Raw genomic sequence first — 14,288 nt, forward strand, 5'->3', positions numbered from 1 at the left:
GATGTGATGACCGAGTGGTTAAGGTGTTGGACTTGAAATCCAATAGGGTTTCCTTGTGTGGGTTCAAACCCTGCTTACAGCAAAGCCTGAGCTTTACCCCCACCCAGGGCAATTCAGCCTGGCACACTCTGTGCATGTGGCAAATGCAAGCGGCTGGGTCCCTAAACCTGCTGCCCAAAGGCTGGCTGCTTCAGGGGAGAAATGCCACAGTTGTGATGTGGTTGCTGCTCCAGACACAAGCTGGCTGCTGCCACCTGCTGTGAGCAAAGCTCCAGGCAAGTAGGCGTCTCTCCCATGCCCAGCTCTGCTCTGCTTCTGCAATGCTGTCCGTCTCTGCCTGCACCCTTCTGCTTCATCTGCTGGTGTCTGCCTCCACCAGTCCCTGCCCCACCTTCTCCCCCGGGGCCACCTCCTGCTCTGCTCAGGCAGCAAATAGTGGCAAAGGCCTGGCCCATGGCCCTCATAGCCCCACTGACAGTGTAGGGCTGGGGGGAGCCTGAAGTGGGGCAGAGGAACCCCTAGGGGAGAGCCTGACAGCAGGGAGAGGCAGGTGCAAAGTGGGCAGAGGGGGTTGTGGGGTGAAGAGGGTAAAAGCTGGGGTGTGGTTGGCTGACCCATCTAAGATGGTGTCTTCTGGTCACAGCCGTCTCTGGAGATGGGAGTTCAAGCTGCTGGATGGGGAGGGATGTGGCCAGGCCAGTGAGTGGCTGAGGCAGGGGCGCAGGCCAGGCCCAGTGGGAAATATTGGGGTGACAAGGAGGTTCATAGTTGACTAAAGTTTTCCATCCCACTTGGTGCCGTGCCAGGGTTGGGGGCTGCTGGTGGGGGAAGGTAGCACAGATTAGAAGGACCCCCCCTTTATTAACACAGCCTGTCCACTCCGATACCAGGTCAGACTTGCCTTTCAGGGTATGGCACAGTGGGGTGTGAGGGCAGGAAGGCTTGGGCCACAGCAGTGGCCTCCCTCAGAGCAGCTGAGGTGAACACAACAGCAAGGCCCCTTTGGGTTTGGTCCATGGGAGGGCTGTGTACCAGTGGGGGATACAGGCTGATTTCCGGGAGGCTCCTCTAATGCCGAGACTCTGTCCCCACCACTTACTGATGGGAGCCCAGAGGGTCTCTGCTCATTGCAAAACGGCATAAGAAACAGAACATCTGCCTGCCGGAAAGGAGGGCTCAGGCGCCGCTTTTCTGTGTGGCCAGTTGGACGCAGTGTTGGACTTCGGATGAGACCATTGGTGGTCTGCGTTCCTATGTGGTCCTACTTACTCTACACTCACTCTGTGCGGCCTTTGCCCACAGACTGCAACCTTCTCCTTGGCTGCTCTGAGCAATGGTTTGGCTCCAACTGGACTCTGGGAGGCAGTCGCTGGTCAGGCATGAGCCTTGGCTGCTCCCACTGAGCCGTTACCTTTCTGGACTTGCCAAAGAAGGTGGGGGGTAAATCAGGCTTGTGTGTTGGGCAGTTTCCCTCTTCCAAATGGTGCTCATCCTTGTGCTGGAGGGAGCTCATTTAATAGCCCCTTTGCAGTACTGGGGGTTTTCTCTGCTTCTCATTCGAAGGCGAGAAACCTCTTGAGGCCACATCCCCTGCTCCACTGCCAAACTGAGTCCCATAGGTGGAAGCAGTGAGAGAGCTGCTGAGGAGCTGGCTTACCACTGCCTTACCACTTACCATTCTTACCACTGCCTGAGCATTGTTGTTGATACCTATCAACAACCGATCAGTCTGCTATCCACTCCCTGTGACTCCAACAGCGCCCAAGTCACTGTCTGATCTATCCTCTCAAATGCCTTTTGAAAATCAACAAAGCTACTGCAGATGCTGGAGAACCTCTCCAGGCGCGAGCCTGGGCAATTTTTGGGACGCTGGGCTGCCCAGACGCCAGCGTCCCCCTCTCGGCTTTACTAATATCATCCAAAGGAGAGGATAACCTCTACGTCTGGTACCAGCTCAGCTGCAGGAACTGCCAGGTCAATGCCAGAAGTTGGCACAGAACCGCCTTAGGACTCCCCTCGGGATTTTCTGTCAGGGTTTACTCCCGCAGCCTTGCTCCTTCCCTGGATAAACCACAAGGCAGTGGGGCGGGTTGCACACAAGCTATCCACAACCTTTAGCTGACAGAACTTGGCTCACACCAAGCATCACAGCTGAAAAAGCCAAGACACCTCCCATTTCACCAAGGAGCAGGTCCTCTCCTCTCTCCACTTCCAACAGAGAAATTGAAAGAAAAGAACTAAACCTGAGAATTGAACCCAGACCAACATCTTGGAAAGCAGCTGGGCTAGTCATTACACCACCAACACCTCCTTGAGGGAAGTGTGCAACAACCAGAAATATGAATCACGGAGCATGTGTCTTCAACCCCATGTTCTGTTTTCATTTGCTTTAGATCACTCCGCTGATGGGAATAAGGGGACTTCGAAGTAGGCGGGGCCCTTCCGAAAAGGAGCCCCATCAGGACAAGCTGCGCGGCGGTGAGGCGCGTCAATTTCGAAGTGCCGCTGCCACCCGCATGCTAATGAGGCGCTGAATATGCATTTCAGCGCTTCATAAGTAAACTTCGAAGTGGCCATTTGCATGCCCGTTTCGAAGTTTGGGGCTAGTGTAGACACGGCCCCTGAGTGATCGTAGCTTTGTGAGTGGGAGAAGCTAGGTCAGTGGGGAAGCTGTGGTGTGCACCTGGGGAGAGAAAGTTTCATCAACCCCCATTTGAAAAACTACTCTGGGCTGGGACAGAAAAAGGAGCCTGGGGAAAAAGAGTTTGTCCGACAGGGACCTGAAGATGAGTGATTCAAGCAAGAGTGAAATGTGGGTGTAGGCCAGTGGCAGAGTGTTTGATTTCAGATGAAGTGATCTTCTTTCTAATCCATGCTCCCCTTTTCAAAGGCAGCCACTTGTATGACAAGAGTTGTCTCACGTTAACCAACATGCTCTGGATTTCTATAGTACGGGGATCCTGAAAATGGAAATGAACCCTTAACATTTGTCAGTGCCCATGCAGACAAACCTAGCAAACCCCTCCCTCTGCTGAAATCTGGCTCCACAGGGAAACTGACATTTGACACTGACATGAGGAATTTTGGGTCTCATTTCCATAAAGAGGTGCTCGTTCAGAGTCTATCCAATATGTCACTTCCAGCAGGAAAGGTCTCTGCACACTTTGTAAATGTGTGTGTTGAGAGGATGTCAATTACTCTGGGAATTCACAGCAAAGGCCGTTACGTCCTCCCTCAGCTCGATATTCATACACACGCACCACCAAGCTCCCCAGTCCCTGCATTTCTCTTCATTCTCTGCAGGCTGCTTATTGTCAAAGAAAAATTAACCCTTTTAATCTTTCCGGGGGCTTGAAAGAAATGTTGCCTTACAGCCAGGTGGAGATGGGTAAGTTATTCAAGAACAGTGTCTTCCAAACCAACGCTGCTGTGCAGCGATATCCTCAACATGGCCCCAGGGTCTCTATTCACAGACAGGCTCTGCTGTGCATGGACCTGCCATGATGAAATATGTTTTGTTTGTTCTGGGGCTGCCTTGCAGCGTGAAGGCGTCATTGTGAACTAGATTATTTTGGAGGAATAATTCTGGAATAAACTCTTCTGAAATAACTCTGCACCTCTCTGGTCAGGGCCTGTCAGCATCATGTAAAGCACCAGAATGTCCACTGTGGCCTGTGACAGCTGCACTGGGGAGGCTGGTGCCAGTGCTGGAAGGTCCCGAGGAGTGGGAGGGGATCTGGTTTGCTTGGCCTGCTCCCTCTGAGGCCACCTGTGCTCCTGCTCCCATTTCACCTCTTCCTATCCCAGCTCTGCCTCTTCCCCTGAGCTCTGCTGCCAGCTGCCTGCTGCTCTCTCCTCTCCTCCCCACAGGCCTCTCCCCGTTCCCCAAGGACTCCCAGCCAACCCCACCTCTGCAGAGACCCACCCACCCATCCTGTCACCTGTACCTCTGTGCCCCTCTCCTGAGCTCCCATGGGCAAAGCTGCTCATCATGGACTTCCTCCAGGGCCTGCTGCTTGTGCTTCTGCAGCTCACCCCCAAGGGCCCTTCCTGTGCCTTCCCCAGCCCTCTGCCCACCAGAGCAGCAGCTGGGGGACCTGAGTGAAGAAGCAGAACTCAGGCGGGAAGAGGAGCAGGGCAGGCAGGGACTGGCACCACTGGTGAGTTACCTGGGCCTGTGGTGCTGCAATAGCAGGTGTCCAGGGAGGGAGCCTGTGAGGCCCAAAGGCTTTTGTGGAGAGATGGGGAGCAGAGAAAGCCACTGGAGCTGCTGTAGGGGGCTGGTGCCCTTGGCAGAGGGCTCCTGCTGCTCCTTCCTGTGGGAGGCGTGTGTTGCAGAGCTGGGAATCTGGGGATCCTCACCTCCCCCAGGCCCACTCTGCAGCCCCTCCCTCTGCCTGGGGTGGTGACTCTGACTTGCTCCCTGCCAGCCTCTCAGCCTGGTTCCTTCAGCTCTTTGGGCCTCCTGCCCAGAGCAGCCGCAAGAAGGAAAGCAGAAAAGACCTGCCCATGGCTAGCATGGGGCTTGAACCCACGACCTTGGCGTTATTAGCACCACGCTCTGACCAACTGAGCTAGCCGGCCAATTAGAGAAGATACCACAAGGGGCCTTTTTGGAAATGAGCAACATGCAGCTGCAGGGGCCACTGGACTGAGATTTCCTCCCCTCCCCCACCAGCCTGGCCTCCCCTTTCAGACTCTCTCACCCATCCCCCACTGCTCTGAGCCCAGCTTGGAGTTCCCCCAGCCCCGGCTGCCCCTTGCCAGCTGTCCTGGGCCCTGCAGTGGGTCCCTCAGATCCTGTCACTCCCGCCCCTCCCTAGTGCCCTGATCCCCTTGTCCCCTCAGACCCTGCCAACCCCCCCCACTGCCCTTTTCCCCTCCTCCCTCAGCCACAAGCCCTGCCCTGGTTCCCCTTCACACCTGCCACCTCTCCCCACTGGCACCCAAACTCCTCCTCCCTCTGCACTGCACAGTCACCAGCTGAAACCTTGGGCCTGCCCAGGGGCTGTGTCAGAACGTCTCCCACCTGCACAATTCATGTCCACTGCAGGGGTTTGCTTCCCAGCAGGGTTAGGAAATTTTGATGAGGAAGCAAAAGGAAGCTACAAGAGGGATCTCAGGTGTGTCAGGTCAGCACTGGGGACAGCTGGGGTGAGAGGTTAATTAACACTGGGGTGGGGGCAGAGCTGGGCGTGCCTGGGAGTGAGATGCCCCCAGTCACTCACTAGTGTGTGCACATGGTGTGCAGGGACAGGGCTGGGGGGTGTCTCTGCAGCGGCAGGTCGAGGGCAGGAGCTGCTCCCGCAGACAGGGCAGAACGTAGCTCCTGCCGACAGGGAATTGTGTCTGTGTTACAAACGTGCTGGAGGAGCTGGCTGGCACAGGCAGCCCCCAGAACCACAAAGCTGTGAGGCACAGACTGTTTTCTGGCAGCCACAGCAGCACCTTCCCCACACCCATCACAACAGCCTTTTCCCGAGCTCCAGGCTGTGACTAGATTCTTTCCAACACTCGTTTTCCATCAGCCTTTACCTTCCCCAGCAGGGAGAGAGATTGCCAAGGGAGGTCTTCTCTGCTCCCCAGCCAGACATAGGGAAACATTAGGGAAGACACACAAAAGGGAGCCACTGGGAGTTACCCTGTGATCTCCTGGTTCTTAAGCAGATATGTTACCCAGCTAAGCCACAAGAACCACCTTGTTAAACTGCAGCTTGCTGATAGGAAGGTAACTGTGTTAGTCTGTATCTTAAACCAAAAACCAGCCCTGTAGCACTTGAAAAAAATGTGTTTTTGTGGGGCCAACCCACACGGCTGGACTGCCCACAACAACACCTTCCCATTCCCCAGCACAGACATTGTGCCGGCGGGAAGCTGGAGTTGCTGCCCAATGGACATTGAGGACGGGAGGAGTTAAAATGCTCCTTTCACTTATTGTGCCCTCTGCAGTGGACAGGTCAGAATCCACCAGTCTCCCCTCCTCTCTCCCCACCTGCCCCAGTGCCAGGATCCCACAGGACACTGAGGATGGGAGGAGTTCAGGTTTTCGTGTTTGTTAGGTGTCTTTTTTGTTGCAGACCCTTGGGGTGCGTTTGCAGAGGGGGCTGCCAGGGGCAGGACATGAGCCTTGCAGGGCACTGGTGGGTGTGTCTGTGACATCACAAGGGCCCTTGGAAGAACCTCAGATGATTGGTTAAAGGAGGTGGGGAGGTGGTGACCTCACAGACAGTCCAGCACAATGGCCAGGTGGGACAGGCTGCAGGGCCGGGGCCATCTCAGAGACCCCCCAGGGCTTTGCCTCAGGGAGTCTCCTTCTTGAGAGCTCTGCCCTGGAGGCTGGGGAGAGAATTCATGGTGAGGAACGTGAGCGCAAGGAGGATCCTCTTTGGCCCTTTCTCCTTTCCCACGACTAACTGCGCTGGACGGCAGCGTCTGTGTGGGGAGGGTCAGAGTCTCATCCAGACGATTGGTTAAAGGAGGTTTACTCTAGGTAATCTTACTCTGGTTGCTTTAAGTGTTTGGGAGAACTGCAGCATCAGTGAGTGGCAAGACCAAGATTTCCTAATACTGCATCTACACACAGGAAGCTAATTTCAGATGCAGCCAATGGACACACTATGGCTTATTTCAAACTTGGTTTTACCCCTGTCTTTGCAGCCCGTTTCCACACAGCTGCTGTTACTTGTACTTGTACAAGGAGGTTTACCCATTTCAAAATAAGCCGTCCCCTATTTATTTCTGAATTATTTCAAATCAGCGGTTGGCTTGTGCAGAGGCTGGGATAGTTTTTTTGAAATAACTTTGTTGTGTAGAACCCCCTTATAAATCCAGGGCTGTGACAGGCACAGCAGCAGCTGCTCAGAAGATAACAAGCCCTGCAGGTCAGGTTGTCACTCATCAGCACCCCAGTGAAGAGGCATTAGGAAGGGTAATGGAGTGAAAGGATTAAAGGGCAGGGCTCCTCCCTGCAAAGCAGAGTGAAGCCTCCTGAGCAAGACTCTGGTCAGGTCTCCAGAAGCCACTTAGCTTCCTTCATGTCTTTGGACATTGCTGCCTATAGCAGTCCAGCAAAGGGTAACAGAGGAACACCCTGCACTTGTCTACTGGCTAGCAAGGGCTCGACCCCTTGGTTTTATGGGCACCATGCGCTTCCCACCTAAACTATCCAAGCTACAGAGAAACAGCTCACAAGGGCCCTTTCAGAAAGGAGCAACAGGCAGCTGTAGGTACAGTGTGGTTCCTCGCGCGAGATTGTTGTCCCTCCCCCACTGCTCAGCATCCCACCCAGGCATCCCCACAGCCCCTCCCCCACCACCCTGAACCCCAACCTGGAATCTCCCCCTCAGACTCTGTCTCCCATTCCCCACTGCCCTGAGCCCTGGCTAGGAATTCCCTCAGACCCTGCTGCCCCTCACCTGCTGTCCTAGGCCCCTGCCAGTTTTCCCCTCGGACCCTGCCTGTCCCCTCCCTCTCTTCCCCTGAGCACGACATGAACATGGCCCATGTTCCCTGGCAGAGGGGGAACAACATCAGCCCCTGCTGCAATGTGCTTCCTTTGGAGGGACCCCAGTCTGCTGCCTGCTCCTGAGCTCAGCTGCTCCCAGCTCACCCACAGCACATGGCCTTGGAGCAGCAGCTGCCCTGGCTGCTCTCCTACCACAGACACAGAGCCCACAGGAGCAGACCCCACAGCTGTCACCCCAACTCCAGAACCTTCTGCATGTGCAGTGCTAAACCTGCCCACCAAAATGACCTACCTGCAACTTGTTCCTACCTGCTCCAGGGGTATCTCCCTTTTCAGGACATGGCTCACCTGTGCATCACCACTTTCTCTCACCTGAGGCAGCCCATGGCCCTGACTTCCTCTTTCAAATCCAGCCTGCACGTGAGAGCACTTCCTCTTCCCACCAGCTGGGAGACAAGATGATGATAGTGCTCTCTTGTGCCAGTGCACATCACTCAACACAGACAGACCCAAACCCCCTGTACATTGTGAGCTTCCGGCGGGTGGGCCGCAAAAGCAGCTCCCCTTGATTCCTTGGGCAGGAAGTTACAAGGACAGCAGTTTTATGGGAGAATGTGGGTATTGATCGCACTACTTTGTGCATGCTGAGCAAGCGCTCTACTATCTGAGCGAACACCCTCTAGAAAAAAGGATGTTCTGCCCCAGTCACCTCATTGCTGACTCCATACGTCCCTGCAGCTCCCCTGGCTCCTGTCAAAGATGACCCTTGTTAGCCCAGTTCCTACCAGCTGGCTGGATGAGCTCTTTAGACACAGCTGCAAATAATGCCATGGTGACAGTTTCAAGCTCTATGTGAGCCCTTGGGGCATCGTGATGAAGTGGCCTGGCTACTGTGGATGGGGAGGTTCCAGCACACACAGGGATCTGTGCAGTGCCAGCCTTGTGGGAGGGCTCTATGGGAATCCCTGCCTGCATCACAATGCCACTGCCTGGGGCTGCTGGTGGCTGGCAGCCTGGCTTTGCAGTGCCTGGTGGCCTCTGACCGTGTCACCTCCCTGGGCTCAGAGTTTCACTGATCTACATGGGCAGGTGATATACACACAACAGGGGTGGCTCTGAGAGCTGCAGAGGTCTGTAGCATGTGGTGCTTTGGCAGGTGCTTCATTTCTGAGAGCAGCTGCAGAGGAGATGAAATTTAATGTGGGTAAGTGTAAGGTAATGCATGTTGGAAAAAATAACCCAAATTACACGTACTACATGATGGGGTCAAATTTAGCTACGACAGATCAGGAAAGGGATCTTGGAGTTATAGTGGATAGTTCTCTGAAGACATCCACGCAGTGTGCAGCGGCAGTTAGTAAGGCAAATAGGATGTTAGGAATTATTAAAAAAGGGATCGATAATAAGACAAAAGATATCATACTTCCCCTATATAAAACTATGGTACGCCCACATCTTGAGTACTGCGTGCAGATGTGGTCTCCTCACCTCAAAAAAGATATATTGGCATTAGAAAAGGTTCAGAAAAGGGCGACTAAGATGATTAGGGGCTTGGAACGGGTCCCATATGGGAGAGGCTAGAGAGACTGGGACTTTTCAGTTTGGAAAAGAGGCGATTGAGGGGCGATATGATAGAGGTATATAAAATCATGAATGGTGTGGAGAAAGTGAATATAGAAAAATTATTTACCTTTTCCCATAATACAAGAACTAGGGGACACCAAATGAAATTGATGGGTAGTAGGTTCAAAACTAATAAAAGGAAATTTTTCTTCACACAGCGCACAGTCAACCTGTGGAACTCCTTGCCCGAGGAGGCTGTGAAGGCCAGGACTCTATTAGGGTTTAAAAAAGAGCTTGATAAATTTTTGCAGGTTAGGTCCATAAATGGCTATTAGCCAGGGATAAAGTATGGTGCCCTAGCCTTCAGAACAAGGGCAGGAGATGGATGGCAGAAGATAAATCACTTGATCATTGTCTTCTGTTCTCCTTCTCTGGGGCACCTGGCATTGGCCACTGTCGGCAGATGGGATGCTGGGCTCGATGGACCTTTGGTCTGACCCAGTATGGCCATTCTTATGTTCTTATGATCAGGGACAGTCAGTGTCTGTGGGAGGAGGGGTTCACATTGGGGCTCTGGAGCATATTTTTATGCTTTTAATTACTGGCCACGTGTGTGATTTATTTCTAGAGCTGTTTTCGGAGTACCCCATCTGGGTGTGTTTACTAGCCAGAGCTGTTAGAAAGCACCCACCAGCACCCCCAGTCAGTGGCATTGTGATGCAGGCAGGGATTCCCACAGAGCCTTCCCACAAGGCTGGACCTGCACAACTCCCTGCGCGTGCTGGAACCTCCCCTTCCACAGTAGCCAGGCCACTTAGTCAAGATGCCCCAAGGGCTCACCTGGAGCTTGAAACCGTCACCGTGACATTATCAGCAGCACTGTCGAAACCGCTCAGCCAGCTGGTTGGAACTGGTTTTACAAGTGTCATCTTAGAAAAGGAGCCAAGGGAGCTGCAGGGACATATGGACTCAACAATGAGGTGGCTGGGGCAGAACATCTACCAGTCTGGAGGGGAATTAGCTCAAATGGAAGAGCGCTTGCTTTGCATGCAAGAGGTAGCGGGATCGATACCCACATTCTCCATTGCTGGCTTTTCTTCCAAGGTAATGGCAGACCCCTACCCACTTCCTTCTTCTTGGCTGCTCCCCAGGAAGCTCTCCATTCAGAGGGGCCATTTGGAGGTGTCTGTGCTCAGCTGTGTGCAAGGGCACAAAAGACCACTTGGACCATCTTCTCTCCCACCTGCTGTGGGGATTCTGAGCAGTGGGGGAGGGGTTGCAAGCGAATTCCAGAGGCCCCAGGGACCCTGCAGCTGCCTCTTGCTCCTTTCTGAAAGGGCCCTTGTGAGCTGTCACTGTGCAGGCTGGCTCGCTCAGTTGGTGTGAGTATGATTCTCCTAACACCAAGAGTGGGGTCCCAGTAAAAGGGAGGGCCAGAGCTGATAAGGTCTATTCTGTCCAGGTGGAAATGGCCCATGATCAGTAGTTTGGCTCAAAATAGGAAAAAGCAAGTCAGATCACACAGGGGGATGTGGCCCATTGTCAGAGTCTAATGTGGAGCTGTTAACACCCAGGGCAGAGAAGCTGCTTTTGGAAGGAACCAGCAACTCCCAGTCTCTGTTTAATCCTTGGTTGATGGAGTTAAATTTGCAAATAAATTACAGCTCAGAGATTTCTCTCTCCATTTGATTTTTAAAATGTCTTTGTTGTAGAACTGCAACTTTCAAATCTGTTACTGAGTGTCCAGGGAGATTGAAGTGCTCTCCCAGAGGTTTGTCTCCATGACCCTTTCTGATGTCTGGTTTATGTCCATTTAGTTTTTCATATAGAGACTATCCAGTTTGGCCAAAGTAAATTGCAGTGGGGTATTGCTGGTGCCCGATGGTATATATTATATTAGGAGATGTGCAGGTAAAGGAGCCCCTGATGGTATGGTTGCTGTTAGGTCCTGTGAGGATATTCGTGGTGTAGATATGCGAGAAGAACTGGCAGCAAGGTTTGTTGCAGGGCTTGGTTCCCTGTTTCGTGTTACTATGTTGTGATCTTTAGTTGGTGGTGAGGAGCTGTTTTAGTTTGGCAGGCTGTCTGTAGGCGAGGACAGACCTGCCTCTCAAGGGCTGTGAGAGTGAAGAGTCATTGTCCAGGATGGTTTGCAGATCATGGATGATGCGTTTGAGAGGTCTAAAGTAGTGACTGTATGTGAGATGGCCAGTGGTGTTCTCTTGTTTTCCTTGCGAGACCACTTGTAGCAGGTGGCTTCTGGGTACCCGTCTGGCTCTGTCAATCTGTTTCCTCACTTCCTTCGGTGGGTATTGTAGTTTGAGGAAAGCTTAGTAAAGGTCTTGTAGATGTTTGTCTCTGATGGAGCAGAGCAAATACGGTTGTACCTTCGTGCCTGGCTGTCTACAATGGATCATGTAGTCTGCTCTGGATGGAATCTGGAGGCATGTGGGTAAGCAAAGATGTCTGTGGGTTTTCGGTATAGGGTGGTATTTAAGTGACCATCGCTTACCTGCACAGTTGCAGTAGTGTGCAGGAAGTGGATCACTTCTGTGGACTGGTCCAGACTAAGGTTGATGGTGGGGTAGAAATTTGAAATTCTTCAAGAGCCTCCTTCCCAAACAATGAAGCAGTTGCAGATGTCCTTGTTCTTTCAGCGAGATTTCTCTGCTATTAATCTTAGCGTCTATATTTGCTGTATGGTACTTTTATCTTTCTCAAATCTCAATTGCTTGCCTATTAGATGTTCTTTTATTTTTGATCTCAGTCTCTCCATCAGTATCATCAGCAGTAGCTTGCCTAGATGACTTCTTAGGGCAAACCTTCTGTGCACTGCCTTTCTTGTGTATTGTCGCCAGCGCGGTTGTTGTCCATTGCTCAGTGGACTTTCCTTCCTTCCATGCAATCTTTTATAGTCGGTGTATTTCCTGACACGTACTTTCTGTGCTGTATTTGATCATCTCTCGCATGATCTTATTTCTCGAGCATTTGTTTTTCTATAGTCATACCAATACTCTTTCTACTTCTTTCCTTGAAATATCAGATAAAGCTCTGCTATGTGCCCACACCTGACTCCCTGCCAGCCCCAACACTTGGGGCTGCCCAGCTTTGATGGTGTTTGGATCTTATAAGGCACCGGAGGAAGCTCAACTTGTGCTGAGTGGGGTCACACAGACCAGGCAGAGCTGTGAATGACTGAGCCCAGCAGCACCAGCTGAATCTCCCTCCAGGCAGGAGGAAGTGTGGGGAAGGCTTTGGCAAGGAGAAGTCAAGTGCAGCTGGGGTTTGTGTGGCGGGGGTTGGTTGGTTTTGTTTTTGTCTAGAACTCTGACATGTGATGTTTGCTTTTCCTCCAAAGATGAGTTTTGCAAGGCCGAGTGTTGCTCAGGGAGCAAGAAGTCTTGAGTTGAACTCCCTGATGCTCCCGCCACAGAGTGTGTTTGCTGCTCTCCCTGAATTTGTGTTCCCTACGTTTCTCTTACCATCATATGCCAACAATGCCCAGATGCTTTGTGTATTGGACAGACTTCTAATTCCCTTCAACAAAGGGTTAATGGGCACAAAACAGGCATCAAAACACTCCAGATCCACAAACCAGTTTGTCAACATTTTAATGGACTGACCATTCTATTAATGACTTAAGAGTATGCATGTTACTGAAAAAAAAAATTCCCACCGCTATTCAAAGGGAAACAGCTGAGCTGTCTTTTATACTCAAATTCGGCACATTGACACATTGTTTGAACTGGGATGGGGATTTTCTAATTCACTAAAGGGGCTTATTTACATACTTGGCTTAATCTAATTCTTGACTTCCCCCCCACCCCCGGCTTCCACCCCTCTGCTCTGTGATTTGCTCACGTTGATCATTTTTTTCTGAATTGTCCTCCTTGATTACTGTTTTAGGGTCTCTGTGCCTTTAATATCGAGTCTGTTCTGGTATGGCTATGGTCTGCAGAAGTGGGTCTGTCCCATCAAAGTTTGCCTCCTCAATTCTTTTCCTTGTCCTAAAAGCGCTACTTGACTGAGTGGTTTGTGACCTGTTCTAAGTGGGAAGTTGTGACCTGTTCTAAGTGGGAAGTTGGTTTCTTGCTTCAGGACTGTGAAGAGAGCTTGGAAATGACCTTGGAAAGGTGAAGTTAGGTGCAGTACTTCTCAGAGCACTGCCTGTGTGTTCCAGGCTGGTTCTGGACTATGCCCAGTGCCTCCATTCTGATGGTGGCATGTTGCTCAAGGGGTGGGAGAGCTCTGGGGCTCAAGTCCCAGACAAGCCCTTCTGCCTTTCTCTGATATCTTATCCAGACATTTGAGGGGACCGATGTCTCTTTGCATGTTTTCCCTCTGTTCATTTGCTCAGTACGATGAAGCAGCCTTTTGCTACTGGATGGCTCAGCTCAGGCATTAGCTCTGTTAAGATGTTGTCCTCCCAGCGTTTATGTCCCTCCTTGTCACTGGGGCAGCACCACTTGCTGGCGGAAGCCGCATATGTCCAGCTTCCGGCTTTGCCTTTTTCCTGGATAACTTGGCATTTCCCCCTTTCTAGGCTACAGTCCTTTAATTCATTGTCACTCCCACAGTGACCCAGGCAGTCCTCTTGTTCCCTGCCACAAGCCACATCTATGCCACCCCCACAGTGGCTGTTGGAGGAATCCCTCCTTTTGGTTGCAGCTCAGCATGGACTCCACATGCAGCACTTCTCGGCTTTCCCTTCTCAGCTTCCACTTCTCCTTCCCTGGACTGCTTCCTACAACTCCCCTTCATTTGGCTGTGCTGGCTATGAACCCTCAGCCCTACAAGGGGCTGCCCTTTACCTGAAGCCTTTGTCTTACCAGCTTCCATCCCTGATTTCTAGCCCCATCTGCTCCTGCTGACAATCTCTGCTGCCAGCCTCTTCCTGCAGGTGCAGCCTGGGCAGTGATTCAGCCAGACACTGAGACACTTGAATGTCACTGAAGAGGATTTCCAGAGTTCCACAACAACCTCTGCAGAAGTGCTGGGGACCATGAGTGGCTGGGGCAGTGGTCTCCTGTGTTTATCAGTTCCCTGATTCCTGGAGCTTTGAGGCCAGCAGAACTGGGGAGGAAACGGAGATTAAAGAAAACCACTGGAACTGCTGTGGAGGGCAGGTGCCACTGGCAGGGTGCTCCTGCTGCCCCTTCCTGTGGAAGGTGTGTGGTGCAGTGTGAGCTTCTGGGGGGCTGGCTTTGTGCTTTGGGAGTCTGGGCAAGTCCAAGCCTCACCTTTTGCAGACCCAAGAGGA

At 52.2% G+C, this 14,288-nt stretch overlaps 2 non-coding genes across 2 annotated transcripts; one reads left to right on the forward strand and one right to left on the reverse strand.

Annotated features, from left to right (window-relative positions):
* Positions 1 to 82, forward strand: TRNAS-UGA (transfer RNA serine (anticodon UGA)). Its single transcript has one exon. It is a non-coding gene; the product is annotated as a tRNA-Ser (tRNA).
* Positions 83 to 4,510: 4,428 nt separating this feature from the next.
* On the reverse strand, positions 4,511 to 4,584 carry TRNAI-AAU (transfer RNA isoleucine (anticodon AAU)). Its single transcript has one exon. It is a non-coding gene; the product is annotated as a tRNA-Ile (tRNA).
* Positions 4,585 to 14,288: the final 9,704 nt, after the last annotated feature.

The sequence above is a fragment of the Carettochelys insculpta genome, unplaced genomic scaffold (genome assembly GCF_033958435.1).
Source record: "Carettochelys insculpta isolate YL-2023 unplaced genomic scaffold, ASM3395843v1 scaffold_0035, whole genome shotgun sequence".
Classification (NCBI taxonomy): domain Eukaryota; kingdom Metazoa; phylum Chordata; order Testudines; family Carettochelyidae; genus Carettochelys; species Carettochelys insculpta.